Genomic DNA, 16,523 nt, shown 5'->3' with positions numbered 1-16,523 from the left:
GATGTTTGGATGTGACATAGGCCAAACAGGAGGTAATATCCAGCTCCCTAGCTTCCAGAATTCCCAGAAGCTGGTTTTTAAAGAGAATCAGCATGTTCTTCATTTAAATGCCCGAAGGCTTTTGCATCTGTGGACTCTTCCTCCCTTCCTTCAGGCAGGAAATCAGATGAGCCTGGATGGCAGCGAGACTTCATAAGTGGCCTCCTACCTTACTGTTACTTGTGACCCTCTGAAGAGACCTGGGCCATTGCTCTGTTTGCAAATCCAGTTCTGCCCAACACACACTGCATTCCAACCGTAAACATGATAAAGCATGCACTATTCATTTGATGTTCTTCCAGGCCTTGGTGTCTTTGCATGTGACATTTCCTCTGCCTGAGCTGCTTCCTGGCCTCTTCTTTTCCCTGTCGTCACCCAGTGAATCACGACTTTTTTTGTAGCGCTAAAAATCAAGCACCTTCTTATTTGAGATAACTTCCCACCTTTTCTAAGCAGAGCTGGCTACTGCCTTCCTACTTGGTTTCTTGCCCACACCCCGTTTTATAATGCGTCATGTGATCTTCTAATCTTTGTTTGCTTTGGAGTGTTTGTTTTATATGTAGGCCATGAGTTCCTTGAAGGTGAGAACTGTATCTTACTCACCCTTGTGCATCTTAGGCTTTCTTCACACCTTTCCCTCCCAAACTTCCTCTCCTGCTCTGTCTTGCAGAGTCTAAGACTCTGTAGGTGCTCAACTAATTTTGGTTAAATGAATGATTGAATAAATATGTGAGAAGTGAAGAACATCATACTGATAATTGGTCTTGAAAGGTTTGGGAGGATAAAGACAGCCTCGAAACTCTGGAAGGGGGTCAATGAATGAAGGATACAGAAAGGTCCAAACTTTAGGGACTCATTCACTTGGACATAGTACAAATTGGTTACAATGGACTCATCAGACCTTTCATGTAATTTTTTCCTTCCCATCTATTTATTACTACTGTGTTCAGAAGGGGCACAAGATAAGTAGACAGTGTGGACAATTACTAGTATGACATCCTCCCCATTTCCCAGCAACTGGTGATCGTGAACTGTTTTATGCAATGTTTTATATCTGCAAGTAAAAGAAGTTTTACCTCTGCTTCAAAATAAAATCAGGCTTAATACACTGCTGTACCAAGATAAATATTAAAGAGCATTGTATTTGTCTTACTGTATGGAAAGTGGTGATTTTTGATCATGTGGTCTTTCTGGGCTGATCTGTTTCATTCCTTCTGTTCTCAACCTCTGTGCATATTTACTGAGCTATGGGCAAACAGTCTGATAAGATTCTGAGTACTTTTTAAAATCCTCAAAACAACCAATTAAGAAAGATGCTATTAAATCCCAGTTTTACAGGGGGAGAGACTGAGGCTCAGAGAGGTTAAGTATCTTACCCAAAGGGCACACAGCTGTTAAGATGCAAAACTGAAATTCGAGCCCCTTCAGTCTGGGTTGAATCTGTGCTTTTAACTACCATGATAAACGGTCTCTTCTTCAGAAGTTGACCCTGTACTGTGTGAAGGAAAATTTATTTACAGGGACGAAAACTGGGCAGCTGGTTCAAAGGATCCCTTGGAACTACTCCATAGAAGGATAAAGAGTAGAGACAAATAATAAGCTCACTTGTAGTTTTAGACCCTGGTAAAGTTTTGGATGCTCCTGCAATTTCATACTTCAAATGAAATAACTGAATATTTCCTGAAGTAAGTAACCAGCTCTCTAACTTGGCAGAAATCTCTGACTCCACTTAACTCATGCAGAGGGCCATGACATACAGCCTAAGTGCCCAGGAATTTTAAGTCAAGATGTATCTATGATCTATGTAGTGAAACTTTGTGTGTGTGTGTGTGTGTGTGTGTGTGTGTGTGTGTATGTTTGTTTTACCCTTTTCTTCCTGCTTGGAAAAAAATGTAAATATTTAAAGTTATCTACAAATTTTTTTTTTCCCTAGAAAGCAAGGGTCACAGAGATAAATGTTAGCTGTCAGAAAAGCTGCAAATCATCTGAGATGAAGGTGCTGCTTTTTTATTACAGTATCTGAGAAGAAAAGCTTTCAGAGTGAAATTCAGTAATCCCTCCCTTCTGATTCCATGTCTACTGAGATGTTCAAATTTGAGTGCGGCCCTTGGTAAAGCATTGATTGCTGAAAGGTAGCTCTGTCCCATGGGAGGATTTGGAATGAGCTCTAGTAGAAATTTTCATTCAAGCTGAATAGAAAACAGAAAAGTGAGTGTTCTATGGAAAGCAGAAGTCTGGCAATGATGGATTTGCCCTGTGAATGAAAGTCTAGGAATGTGTGTCCTTCCCACAGTTGGTTTATTAAGAAAGTCCTGCAAGTTAATATCACAGTACCTGTTTGAATACAGGTATAAATTCCTTGAGAGTCCACAAATCAACTATCAGTGGAAATCCTGATACCCACCAAATGATGTTTTTACATCTATGTATTCATCAATCTAATAATTTTCTGAGAGATAGTAATGTGTCTGTTCTATTGAGTAGAATACTATTGTTTTTCTTTTCTCTTTTTTTTTTTTTTTTTTTTTTTTTGAGATGAAGTCTCACTCTGTCACCCAGGCTGGAGTGCAGTGGTGCAATCTCGACTAACTGCAACCTCTGCCTCCTGGGTTCAAGTGATTGTCCTACCTCAGACTCCCTCCCAAGTAGCTGGGAATACAGGCATGCATCACCACACCCAGCTAATGTTTGTATTTTTAGCAGAGACATGGTTTTACCATGTTGGCCAGGCTGGTCGGGAGTTTAGGTGATCCTGACCTCAGGTGATCCGCTCTCCTCCATCTCCCAAAGTGTTGGGATTACAGGCGTGAGCTACCACGTCCAGCCTGTTTTTCTTTTATTTGTAAATTTAGATATTTCTGAAGACAATATTAATTTACAGGGAAGTCATTATCCTTCTCCTTGGAATATGCCTGCATAAATCTATGGCATGAAATGCACACATTTCCCACAGGATTCCTTTAATAATACTCTCTCATTTTACAAGATTCCCTGACACCATAGCATGACTGGATGAATTATTCTCCAGACATAGCCTAATTTCCAATAGTCATATTTCTTAAATATTTTTGAAATTATTTTTAATAGAAATTTGTAAGATTATCAAATTCAGTATTTTACTGAAGGACAAAATTGTACCTGAACTGTCTTAAAAGTGCCACTTTTTATTTTTTAAAAGCAACAGAAAATGAAAGGCATTCATTTTATAACTCCCTAGTGTGGATCCTTCTCCTGTTAACAAACTCAAATTTTTAGGAAGCTTCAATTCTTCCAATTCCACTTTAATGCCATTTTTCTCTCATTGTGTTTTCAGAGGCAATGAAGAACAGCTGGTCACCATTCTCTGCAATAATAACCTTCATATAGTTGAAACCCAAATGGTTTTGGACATGGTACTTACAAAAACATCTTGCAAATGATGTAGCCTATTTGGTATTTCCCCTGTAAATAGCTAGATTCCTTATAGCCAACCCTTCCAGCAACTATCAAATTTTAGCTCTGTTTAGTATAATGCAAGCATTTTCTGCTTTGTCTACTCAGGAATGTCTTCCTAGGAGGTTTCACAATAAAATTTATTGTGTTTAATTTATGACGTACAATGTAAGAAGAATGGAATGCTTTTCTGTTAGGATTTGCATTGATAATGAAAGGTTACTATAGTGCTGGTCTGCTTTGACCAAATTTGCCAAATTCTGAAGAGAATGCCAATTAGAAGGCTATAATGCTTTTCACTGAAACAGATTGAGGCCAGTACCTGGTGGTGGAGACCTGTCATTGTTGGCCAGACTCTATTTTTAATTGGGAGAGAAGGCAAATGCTAGATCAAATACAGTGTTTACTAAGTGATACCAATAATTCCAAGTCATAGCCACACCCCAAAAAAACTGAGGAAGTGACTAAGTCCTTCTGAGGTCGTCTTTTCTATTAGTAGCAATGTAGCCAAAAGTCTGAAAACGCTCACATTTTGCTCTCTTTAGGAAAAGACAACATTGATTTTAGAGGTTTTCGTTATGGAGGCCAGGGGGATTTTTCCAGTGCAGCACAGAGAAATCTGGATTTGGATTGGGAAGCCAGACATTTCTTGGCGCACATTTCCTACTTGAATGGGATTCGTTTGCTCCCTCCTCACCTCTCCCCAACCCCCAGGCAGCTAGAAGCCCCACCTCCTCACTTGGACCATATGGGGAAGCTGGCTCGGTGGCTGTTATTCTACTGACTCCAAGTTCACGCAGCTGTTCATCCCCTGCTTAATGTACCGGTAATTACAGCAATGTGCTCTTCTCTTTCCAATCATGTAACTTTTACTAATGGAAAATGATTTGTTTTTAACAACTTCCATGCATTTCTTTCTTGTTTTAATAAGAAAGGGTGTCTTGTGGCATTGAGCGATTGAATTCTCTATAAAAATAAAAGTCTCTATATGAGTTTCCAGCTCCATAGGAGGGCTCTGTGGAATTGGCCAAAGGTGGTGGGGAGACTTAACTGGGTGTAACTAACTTGATATGAATAGGTCAGTTGGGAAACAAAGCAAGCTCATCGCCTTCTGCACATGGAGGTGTGAAAGAACATTTTTAAAAAATGTGAAACTGGGAAGGATCAAAAGTACGAATTGAGTTCTACTTTCATGATCCAAACTCTATGTACTCTCAAAGAATTTTTAAAACAAATATCTGAAGAGGTTTTCACTTATCTTCATTCAGTCTTTCAGAGCATGTAAATGTTCTCCTTTGATGAGAAATGTTGATGGTTGGGGTTGGGTGGGGGCTGAAATGATTACAACAAGTGCGTCTTTCGCTTTAGCCATGCTAAGCTACCAGGCACAGATCAAACAGGCATGTGTTCACATGATCGTTTTATTCGCAGATAAAATATAGACACTTTGGAATTTCCTTCCTTATATCCCCTAAATGGCACTGGCAATCACTCTAAAAGGATCATTTTTAAAGCAAAACTTTTCCAGCTCATTAGAGGATTTCAGTTTTAGACTTTGATTTTAAATAAATGATTGAGTAGCAGTTGTAACAAAGAATGCCAAGTCATACCCTTGTGTGTAGATGGAACTACTGCTACACAACACACAGAGCTAATTTTATCAGAAGGATGATAGCAAAAGGAATGTCTTCTTTACATGAAAACTCAAAAGTCAAGAGCATTGACAAGATGACAAACCATGATTGCGAAGTGGATTTGCCACATCTTGACATTTTAAAGATTCAAATAATTCGAGATTTAGCTAAAATTGTAAAATACATATCCTGAGTGCAAAATCCTTTGATGTTAACATGTATCCATATCTTTTAAAGACATTATTTTTATTCCTTGTGCATTTCCTTTCTTCTATTCGTGGCTAATAATGACATGGCAGCCAGAAATCACCTATCTTTTCCTCAGCCCTTCTTATCTAGCTCCCTCCAGAAGTCTTGTTTTTTCTTAGAGATTTCTTTGGAAATGTTATTAAGCTAGAGTGAAGTAATTTTTAAAAACACACATTGAAACTTAGAAATGAATAATTTTTAAATATTTGTAATAACTTTGGCAAAACCATTGCTTTCCTCAAGAACCACAAGACCACACCAGCAGCAAAGACGCGAAGCTCCTCGTGTGACTAACTCCAGCAAAGGGTGTCTGTGCTTCACTCCTCCATAAATGTAACACCAAGTCTAGATCTGATTTTGCCCTCTAGGAATTCTTGTGCCTTGCTTTATGCAAAGCAAAAATTACGTTTAATATTTTAAAACTAGCTTCAGGAATTAGGATCTTCAGAATTAGTGGTCTGACTCCAGTCATGTGCATGTCTTACATCATCTTCTATTTTTTCAGATGGTTGCATCAGTAGCTTTGGGAATATTTTATTTTTAAAGTTTTAAGTCATTCTGATATCCACCAGACCAACAAAAATATAACTATGATCTAATGAATACCCAAATAAGTGGTTGCATAAATAACAACTACTTATCATGTTCATTTTCCCCGTTATTCATTTATTCATTCAGCATTAATTGAACAACTCATATGTGCCAGGCATATTCTAGGGACCAAGGATTCAGTAGTGAACACAAAATTGTAGCTTTATAAAGGTTGTAGTTCAGTAGGAGGAGATAAACAAATAAAATATATAAGTAAAAAAAGTTAAATAGCAATGAGCTCTAAGGATAAAAAGCACTGTAAAGGGACAGAATGTGATGAGAGTTTCAGTTGTACATGGAGTAAAAGAGAAGACCTCAATATGTGACTTTTGAGCACACAAGGGAAGGAAGTAAGATAAAAGCTTTGTAGATATTTGAGGGGAAAACTGTCTAAGCAAAGAGTACAGCAAGAGCAAAGGTCCTAGGGGTTGTGAATGTAGAGTGTTCAAGAGTACCAAGGAGGTCAGTGTGCCCAGGGTACAGATAGTAGGAGATAAGTTTAGAGAAGTGAAGGAAGCCAGATCTTACAAAGCCATAGTTTATTATAAGGACTTTGGCTTTTGCTTTGAGATGGGGGAGGCTGCTGGAGATTTTTTAACAGAAAAATGACAGAATCTCGCATAACTTTTAACAAAATAATCTTGGCTGTTATGTTGAGAGTTGATTTAAGGGCAACAAGGGAAGAAGCAGGGAGACAAGTTAGAAGCCTATTGTAATAAGCCAGGCAACAGGACAAAGAGTAAAGGTGGAGAGGGTAGCTATAAATGGAGTTCCTACTATATAGCAGGCACTATGTTAGGCTTTGTGGATACATCAGGGGGAAAACAGAGGCTCTGTTCCCAGGGGCTTTGCATTCTACTGAGAGGAGCCAGGTAATCAACAAATAAGCCAGTGCATACATAAAATATCAGGTGATGATAAGTTATATTGAGCGAAACCCTAACATGTTCCAAAGTTCATTATGGCAAACACCTAGTAACAAACACAGTCCTATATAGTGGGGGCTGGAGAAGAAAAGTGTGGCATATTCAAACAGAGACTATTATGTAGCAATGAAAATGAATGATTATAACTACAAGCAACATAACAGATGGGTCATAGCAATATAATAGGAATACAAAATAGGTTATTATATATTTAAAGCATTACATTTTTCATAAAGCCAAACACACACAACCCAAACTAATACTTTAAAAGAAACACAAATAGATGTATTAGCATATATCAAATGAAATCAAGAACATTGTTAATACAAGATTTGGGGTAGTAGTTGTCTTGAATGAGGAGTGGCAAAGAAATTCTTGGGGTAGTCACATGAGTTTCTGTGAGTGTTCTAGCTTCACGTTGGATGTTGGATTATTGAATTTATATTATTTGCAGGGAAGGAAGAATGGAAGGAAGGAAGGGAGGGAGGGAGAGAGGGAGGAAAGAAGGAAGGGAGGGAGGGAGGAAGGAAGGGAGGGAGGTAGGGAGGGAGGGAGGAAGGAAGGGAGGGAGGTAGGGAGGGAGGGAGGAAGGAAGGGAGGGAGGGAGGAAGGAAGGGAGGGAGGGAGGAAGGTAGGGAGGGAGAGAGGAAGGAAGGAAAGAAGGAAGAAGGAAGGAAGGAAGGGAGGGAGGGAGGAAGGGAGAGAGGGAGGGAGGAAAGAAGGAAAAAAGGAAGGAAGGGAGGGTGGGCATTTTACAGGGTTAACCACTATGGATAATAATTCATGTAATTGTGTTTCCCTGTGGTGTAGGGTTGGGAAAAGTTATGGAGTATTTGCTTTTATATATATAAATTTGCCAGGGAAATCCTGTTTAAGGAAATGACATTTGAGCAGAAGCATGAATGGATTGGAGAAGTGGTTGGAGGAACAAGGAGAAACTACCGACTGGAGTGGAGTGAGCAAAAAGAAAGCAGCAGGAGGTGAAGTCAGGGAGGAGCAGGAACAGGTCATATTGACCTTTAGAAGCTGTGAGGAACTCTGACTTATACTCCAGTGGACACTGAAAACAACTGAGAGGTTCTGAGCAGAGGAGTAACATTATCTGCTGTAAATTTTAAAAGGATCGTTCCTGCTGCAGTGTGGGAAGATACCAGGCTTTCTCTGCACAACTGACATTTTGGACTGGATGATTCGTTGTTGTAACAGACATTCCTCTGCATTGTAGGATGTTTACCAGCACCCCTGGCTTCTCCCTAATAAAGCTATAACGTCACCCCCTACCCCCTAGTTATGACAGCCAAAATTGTCTCCAGACATTGCCAAATGGGGGGCAAAGTCATTCCGCTTGAGCACCACTGGAATGTGCTGAAGGTGGCAAAAGACAGAATCAGGGAGAAGGGGTAGGAGGATGTTGTTGCGTCCACCAGAAACAATGGCTGGGACTAGGGCAGAAAGGCTCTCTTTTCTAAACACGCATATTCATAGCTTGGGTCTGTACCCACGTGGCTGGAATCTCTACAATTTGAGGATATTCAGAAATTCCCAAAGATGAGATGTCAAATATTCATTTACACTCAAATATTTCCCAAGTGCTGTAGAAATGGGGTACATTTGAGCATGAAATCATCCATATGGTTATTCCTTAAAGACTAGGTCCAAACTGTCCACTTCTTTGCCTCTTGGCTTTGTCCAATCTGACAACTGATTCTTTGATTTGCATCCAGGTGAGTTCCTTGAAGCCCTGAACCGAGGACTTCTTGTGTACTTTGACATTTGTTATATCTGAAGATATTCTGATTGGCAACATTTTTAACATAGAGAACTGTTTAAAGAAAATACTGCGAGCACACAACTCATCCACAAAATGCTGTTTTGGAAAAAGATGGAGAGGCTGTGACTGAGATCATCAGAGAATCAGGCCGGCACCCCAAACATAGAGCAAACATAGGGCAAAGGAGTCAGATAAGAATTTTGTTCAGTATGAGACACTGGACAACAAGACAGGACCCTTGACCTCAGAAATGCAGGAATTCGGGAATATTATAGAACATGAAGTAGCAGAGCCATGGAGCAGAATTTATAGTACTAACCTTGAGCACTTTCCCCCGAGGACTCTGCGCTGTTTTCACAAAGGCCTCTTGGAATGCCAGGCTGTGAAAGGTAGAAATGCAAACATGGGGACAGGAGTGTCCTTTGGTCTAAAGAGTGAGCCACGCGGGTTTCTAGTTCCCAGCATTCCAGTAGTGGTACTGGGAAATGGTTTTATAGGAGAAACAAATCACCCAAATGCAGAAAATGCAATTCCACTGAAGCAAATCCAACTTCCTTTCCTGACGGAGGATGTAATTAAATCCTGCTTCAGGAGGACGGTTTATATCCTCTGCTGCTGGGGGTCTCAGCTCATGCTCATCGCTGGTATTTACAAGATGACATTCCCTGCCTCCTGTGACATGCTGAGGCAGCCCTGACTTTGAAGATGGGGTGGTGGTGCATGTGAGGGAAGGGGGATGAGTGAGGCTGTGTTTTATTTGCAGAGCTTGACTGTTCATCTCTCACATTCACATCTGACACCAGAAGCCCACATCATGCTTGGCTTTTCCAAAACAGTGATTCTAATGTAACACCCTAATGAGCTATGTTAACTCACCTTTCAGAAGGAGGCTGGGGGGACATACATCACAACAAGTTGAGAGGAAGGGGTGATTGTAATAATATTAAATATAATTATCACCAGCAGAAGTTCTATGAGATGAAGTGACTGAATCACAGCTCATGATGTCTTCAAAATACAATTAAAAGTGCAATTTTACTTCACTTATTTAGTTATTCACTTGTATTTTAAAAGTTAAGTCACTGGCAGTAATCTCATCATGGCCTGAATAAAAAAAATCTAAGAGGTTCGTGAACTTGCTACTCACTTTTGGTCCTGCAGTCACTTTGTAACACACAATCTCTATTTGGAACATAGAACGTTCTGTCCAAGATATTAATCAAAACTCAAGCTTGTTGTGATATCAAATATCACATCTTCTCCCTTCTCAGTTTGGATCTGCTTCTTGCTGGAAATAGACAAAGGGAAAGGGCTGTGGGGGTAGAGCTTGAGAGGCACCTGATTTCCTTTCTATCTTTTACACTGTGATCCTTATCCTCCCTTTAACAGCTCACCAGACAGTGTCTGTCATCCAGATCCCGGCAGCGGGAAGACAGAGGAAAAGCCTTATTTGAACTGCACCTTCCTTATCAGGCTTCTCATTTTCAGGGTTCAACAGATGGCTAAGGTTGATGTTTCTGCTCGAGAGTCATTTTCATGGATTTGCAGAAGACCCCGCTCCTGAAATGCCTTTCACCTGGGCAGATGCATCTAATTATGATGGTAGATTGCAAAGCTTTGCAGCTCCCAGGGACACAGCATTCATTTCCATCTTCTCCTGTGGGGATCCCTGGCCCATCTAGTTGGATTTCTTAGAAGGACTTAAGGGCTCTACCTTGGTTCTCTCTCCCACATAAAACAAGAAAGGGAGCATATTTGCTCCTTTATTCCAGCACTCTGAAGTGCAGGCTGGCCCTCCCCAGGGCAGTGACTGCTACGCCTCTACCTGAAGCCACTATTCCTTTGGCAGTCATGAGTCAAGCTGAGCCCATATTTCCCACACATTCCATGGCCCTCTGAATCATTACGTAGTCACTCCTCACTGGACTTGGGATAGAATGGGATACCACTACCTGTGCAAGAAGAATGACACCATGGCCAGTAACAGCTCTCTCCCAAGGCATCTCTCCACTGTGCTCTCTTTCTCTCTCCTCTGTAAATACTTTTATAGCCTTGAAATAAAGGAGGAGATACAAGAATTATGCAATAGCTTTTCTTTTAACCTTTGTAAAATCTGTTTATAGTAAACTCTCTCATACACTTCTTGTTATCTGATGTTAATTATTGGAACCTCATTCAAAGCTATGTTAGAAAGAGCCCCATTTAAGCCTCTTTTAAATTTATAAAAGAAAATTGTTCATAAATTAAATTATAAGGAAAAGAAAGTTGATTTTCTGTATTCTTCCATGTTTGGTCTTTCCACGTGGTCATGGAAACCACCTCACCCCTCTTAATTTTTTAGTTCTTTTGACAGAAAATACAGAAACTATGGTTCCCAATACCATAGGGCAGTACTACTACAGTCTTCACCACCTCAAGCAATAGACTTTCCAACCTCTTCTCTCCATTAAACTTCTCTTTTACCAGACTCTTACTGAATTATCTTACTAAAGATAATTTTTGAGTGTCTCTCTTGTGCTAAGAATTGTAGAGTTCTGGTGGCAGAAGATGACAGAGAGTTTTTTTTTTTTTTTTTTTTTTTTTTGGTCCTAGAAGAATTTATAGTTTATTCTAGTTCTTTCCATCGGAATCCAAAACAATATATAAAACAATGCAATAGTTTTTTTCAATACATTTTGATCAATGTGGAAATACGTTTTTGTAACAGTTGAGGATTCATATTATATATTATAATGTTGGTCAGAATAACTGAGTCTGATGATTGAGTTGGGAGGTGCAGGGTGGGGCACGGCAGAGTGTGCCCCTTTAGGTCAGAGGTAAGCTGGTGCCACCAAAAGGAAATTTGTTTATCAAAATCCACTAGAACTTTTAATTTCTTTGTGTTTGTATTTTCTTTCATAGGACAAGGTCAGGGAAAGAAGCATTTCTACTCAAACTCCCAAATAGTACTGAAAGAATATCAAATGAACAGGACTATAATGGTATATTTTAAACATTTTTTTCAAAAGAATTGGCATTTACCTTTTAATTCCTTCAATGTCACCCTAAGCTCTAGTGCTGGTAACTCAGAAAATTTAACAAGCACTGATCCATTCACTATTAAAGAAAATGTTATAAACTCATTTGGACTGAGGTGCTAATTGTTATTTTTAAGGTTAATGATTATTAGTTGTATTTGATCTTCTAGGATAACATTTGCATTTTAGGCTTTAAAAAAAAATCCCGGACGGGGCGGCCGGGCAGAGGCGCTCCTCACTTCCCAGATGATGGGTGGCCGGGCAGAGGCGCTCCTCACTTCCCAGACGGGGCGGCCGGGCAGAGGCGCTCCTCACTTCTTCCCAGACGGGGCGGCCGGGCAGAGGGGCTCCTCACTTCTTCCCGGACGAGGCGGCGGGGCAGAGGCGCTCCTCACTTCCCAGACAGGGTGGCCAGGCAGAGGAGCTCCTCACTTCTTCCCGGACGGGGTGGCCGGGCAGAGGCGCTCCTCACTTCTTCCTGGACGGGGCGGCCGGGCAGAGGCGCTCCTCACTTCCCAGACGAGGCGGCCTGGCAGAGGCGCTCCTCACCAGACGGGGCGGCCGGGCAGAGGCGCTCCTCACTTCTTCCCAGACGGGGCGGCCGGGCTCCCCGACTTCCCATGTGCAACCTTCCTAATATGTTTGATACGCATCTTTTTGTTTGTATGTATTTTTAGAAAATGTTTGTTTTGTGTGCAAAAAAAAAAATTAATAAAAAAAAAAATCCCAAATGTCCTTAAACCTGAAGGACTTGGTTAGATAAACATTTTGGGGAACGATGGCAAAGCCTGCTGTGGCAATTTTTTGATAGGGTGAATACCAGTACTGGCTGATCCTCCCACTCAAGAAACACACTTAAATCCAGTGTTGGCTTTGGGAATGCTGAGAAAACATTGGCTTTGGGAATAGAGAAAACATCAGTGGAAAAATGGAAAACAGAAGTGATTTGAAGGACAGCTTTAGGCTTCACCATATTCTGTACCCATTAAATAACTTCCCATTTTCCCCTACTCCTAGCCCCTGACAACCACCATTTTAATTTCTATTTTTATGAATTTGACTAATCTAGATAACCTCATGTAATTAAAATCATAAAACTTTTACCTTTTTGTGATTGTCTTATTTTACTTAGCATAATGTCGTTAAGATATATCCATGTTTAACCCGTGCCAGAATTTTCTTCCTTTTTAAGGCTGAATAGTATTTCGTTATGTGTATACACCACATTTTGTTTATTCACTCAGCTATGGATAGAAACTTGGGTTGCTTTTATTTTTCGCTATTGTAGACAGTGCTGCCATGAACATGGGTATGCAAATATCTCTTCAAGATCCTGCTTTCGATTCTTTTGGATAAATATAAAGAAGTGAGATTGCTGGATCATATGACAATTCTACTTTTTATTTTTTGAGGAACTTCCATACTGTTTTTCACAGTGGTGGCAGAATTTTACATTCCCACCAACAGTGTACAAAGGTGTCAATTTCTCTGCATCCTCACCAGCACCGTTATTTTCTTTTTTTTTTTTTTTTTGATAGTTGCCGTTTTCATGGGTGGGAGTGATATCTCATTGTGGTTTAGATTTGCATTTCTCTAATTATTAATGATGTCGAGTATCTTTTCATATGTTTGTTGATCATTTGCATATCCTCTTTGGAGAAATGTTTATTCTTTTGCCCATTTTAAAATCAAGTTGCAATTCTTCCTGCTATTTATTTTAAATGTGCTTTACAAGTTAGAATTTCTGAATTTTGACCAGCACGACGTAATGCCACTCAGCATGGCTTTTCAGGCTGGTGTCGGGCTGGTAGAAGGATGAGTTAGAATGAGCAAGGCCAAAACTCAGAGTTCAGACAGGGGCAGGGGAAGATAGATAGTCCAGAGAGAATCATTCCTTTCTTCCTTCATGCAAACACACGTGCGAATAGCAAGGATTTGTTCCATGCTGCCATGTGCTGGGCACTGAGCTAGAGATATGAAAAGGGATGCAAAGTGGGACGGGATACCTTTGGGGTTCGGAGGGTAGAATCTGCACTTAGACTGCTCGGGTGTGAATTTTAGCTGCAGTATCTGCAGCGTGCGGACATATTTTGACTGGGTTACATCATAAAGAGCTTTTATCTCATGCTAAGGGCTTACTTGTAAAGCTGTAAGACTGGGACCCATTGAAGGGTTTTAGGTGTTACAAGCTTCAAAGAAAAACAAATGAAATAATCTAAACTTTTAAGGAAATTATCACAGAAAGACAGATTTAGAAAACAGAAAGGGGAATAAAATCCCCCTAAAAGCAAGGGCTGTAATGGACACAATTAAGTGCTAGGGTCTTATATAGTTCTATAGTTGACTAGTTATATGACCTGACAAAGTCATTTTAACTCTCTGGCTCAAGGTTTTCTTATATATAAAACAGGGATAATGCCTTATAAAACTTAAAAAAAATAAGAAGGTGTACTCAAAAGTGTATTGCAAGGGTTTCTTTTTTTCTTTTTTCATTTTTTTGCACACAGGAGCAGTACGCTGTGTTTTAAAGGATATTTTAAAAATTGGCTTGGTTTCCTCTACTTACACCATTTTAGCCCCCACATTTGGGGCTATTTCACCCTCATTTGCAAGCTTAGACCTGAGCCAGGGTCTGAGATTCATCAGGCTCCAACCCATGCCAGTTTAGGTTTTTTCTGGTGTTTTCTTTTTTTCTTTTTTTTATCCCGGAAATTTGGCTATTATACTTTAAAAAAAAAAAAAAAAAAAAAAAAAACTCACTTAGACTGTTTGCTCCATTGTTTTCTTCTTCCCTTTCCTCTCAGCATCATGTATTGGAAAAAAAAGGTAAAAGTCTGGATTAATGAATCCAAAAATTATTGTTACCTTATATTTTTACCTGTATTGTTACCTGTATTTTTCTAAGGCATCATAATCACACTACAAAGAGGTGAAGACACACAACACTACAGTGAAGGATAGAATGCTAGTTCCAGTTTGATTTTCAATATTTTTCAAGATTTTCTTTGGCGCTGAGTATTCTGTTGAAATTTTTTTTACACTGAAAGATCAGGAGATAGAGTTTTAGGAGAATACACAACCAGGTGTATGCCCTGGACAGTCTATCTCAGAAACACAAAAGTTTTGTTCTTTCCGGAAGGGAAGGAAGAGAGCAGCAACTGGCCACCTGGCACTCCTGCAACTCGTCTCTGATCAGGAAGGAAACTGCCTGGGCTCCTGTGGAAAATTAGCTTATTCTCATGGCTTTGGAATATGTTTCTCCATTCATTAAGAATATCTTTCTATCAGAATGGGCTGGGGGAGAAGCAAGAGAGAAATTTACTTTTTGATCTAGAGATCAAAAACTGAAAAGCCTTTGTTTGTTTTTATAAGAAAGAGTAGCAGAACAGAATTAGAATGTAGATTTGAAGAAACATAAGGAAAAATAAGCCTGTGGTTATGTGAATTGATTGTTGTGTGTTTCTTTGACTATTTTAATTATTAATATATATAAGTCAGACTGCGGAAGACTAGGAGGAAGATTATGTCTTTCCTGATCAAATTATAGCCCCAGCACATGGCACAGTGGCTATAGTAGATATTCAATAAACATTTGTTAAATGAAAGAAGGTAAGGAGAAGGAAGAAAGGAATGAAATACATAGGGAAGGCAAAAAGGAGGGAATGATCAAAGAAGGCACATATACAATGTGTGATTTCTCTGTTGAAACTGACAAGAGTACAATTGCATTATTTACCTTGTTCAATAAAATAAATCTGAAGATTTTCACAAACAATGTTGTGGAGTGAGCATTCCATATCCTTATCTATAATAAATATCAGGGATGAAGTGAACATTTGAGGGAGAACCTTGGTGATGAATTACAGATAGATTATTTCAAGCAGTTTCCATTCACTTTTCAAAAACAAAGAGATTGAATTAGAATCATCCATTCACATTGACATTCATCAATAAAGTTATAGATGACTCAGCAATATCTAACCCAAAGCTTTAATTGAATATGCAGCTGTCTGGAAAGATTCTCCCCTGCTACTTCCAAAATACTTCCTTTAAATTTGAATTGTGGAATGTTTCTTTATTGGAAAAATAAGAGCTAACATTTATTCAGTGTTGATAATGTGGTGTGAACACCTATTCTAATCACACACACACACACAAAATCCTTTAATTTTCACTAGAACTCAAGATATGATAGATATTATCATAGAGTCCAATTTTACAGATGAAGAAACTGAAGAATGGAGAGGTTAAGTAACCTGCTTAGTAGAAGTAGAATTCAAGTTCAGACCAACTGACTCCAGAGGATATGCTTCTATCTACTGTGTCTCATTGTACTTTCTGATTATATTTTAAGTCTTTATGTGCATGCTTTGTTTTTGCTTCTAGTACAGTGGTTCTCAACTAGAGGATTGTTAGCAAATCTGGAGATATTTTTGAGGTGCAGGAAATGTGGTAGAACATTCTAGAATGCACAGGACAGTGTCCCACAACAAAGAATTATCTAGCCAGAGGTTGAGAAACCTTGTTGTAGAGTATTAGACACTAAAGGACAAGAATTATGCCTTACTTACATTTGTATAGCATTTGGAACAGAGTTGGCTGAAAATTAATATTTGTCCATGAAAAACTTAAGTTACCTAGTCTATTAAAAGGAAGGAGTTTTACTTAATAATCAGTAAGGTACTACTGAACTCTAACCCAGCAAATTAATGTCTGTGTCCTGGAAACATACAGTCTACCTATTGAGGCCAAGGTATTGGTTTTTCCTGCCTCTTAACTGTATGATGCTATGTGATGAAATTACATAGATTAAAAGCAAAAGAGTATAGGTATCATTAGAAAAAAAGGTAAGTAAGCATACAAA

At 39.3% G+C, this 16,523-nt stretch overlaps 1 long non-coding RNA gene across 1 annotated transcript; it reads left to right on the top strand.

The window, feature by feature from the left end:
• Positions 1-4,245: 4,245 nt before the first annotated feature.
• LOC105738197 lies at positions 4,246-9,683 on the top strand. The gene is made up of 2 exons (XR_001113951.2): positions 4,246-4,297; positions 8,596-9,683. It is a non-coding gene; the product is annotated as an uncharacterized LOC105738197 (long non-coding RNA).
• Positions 9,684-16,523: the final 6,840 nt, after the last annotated feature.

Source organism: Nomascus leucogenys, chromosome 22a (genome assembly GCF_006542625.1).
Source record: "Nomascus leucogenys isolate Asia chromosome 22a, Asia_NLE_v1, whole genome shotgun sequence".
Taxonomy (NCBI): Eukaryota; Metazoa; Chordata; class Mammalia; order Primates; family Hylobatidae; genus Nomascus; species Nomascus leucogenys.
The sequence above is the reverse complement of the archived record's forward strand: the minus strand, read 5'-3'. Positions and strand labels throughout refer to the sequence as shown.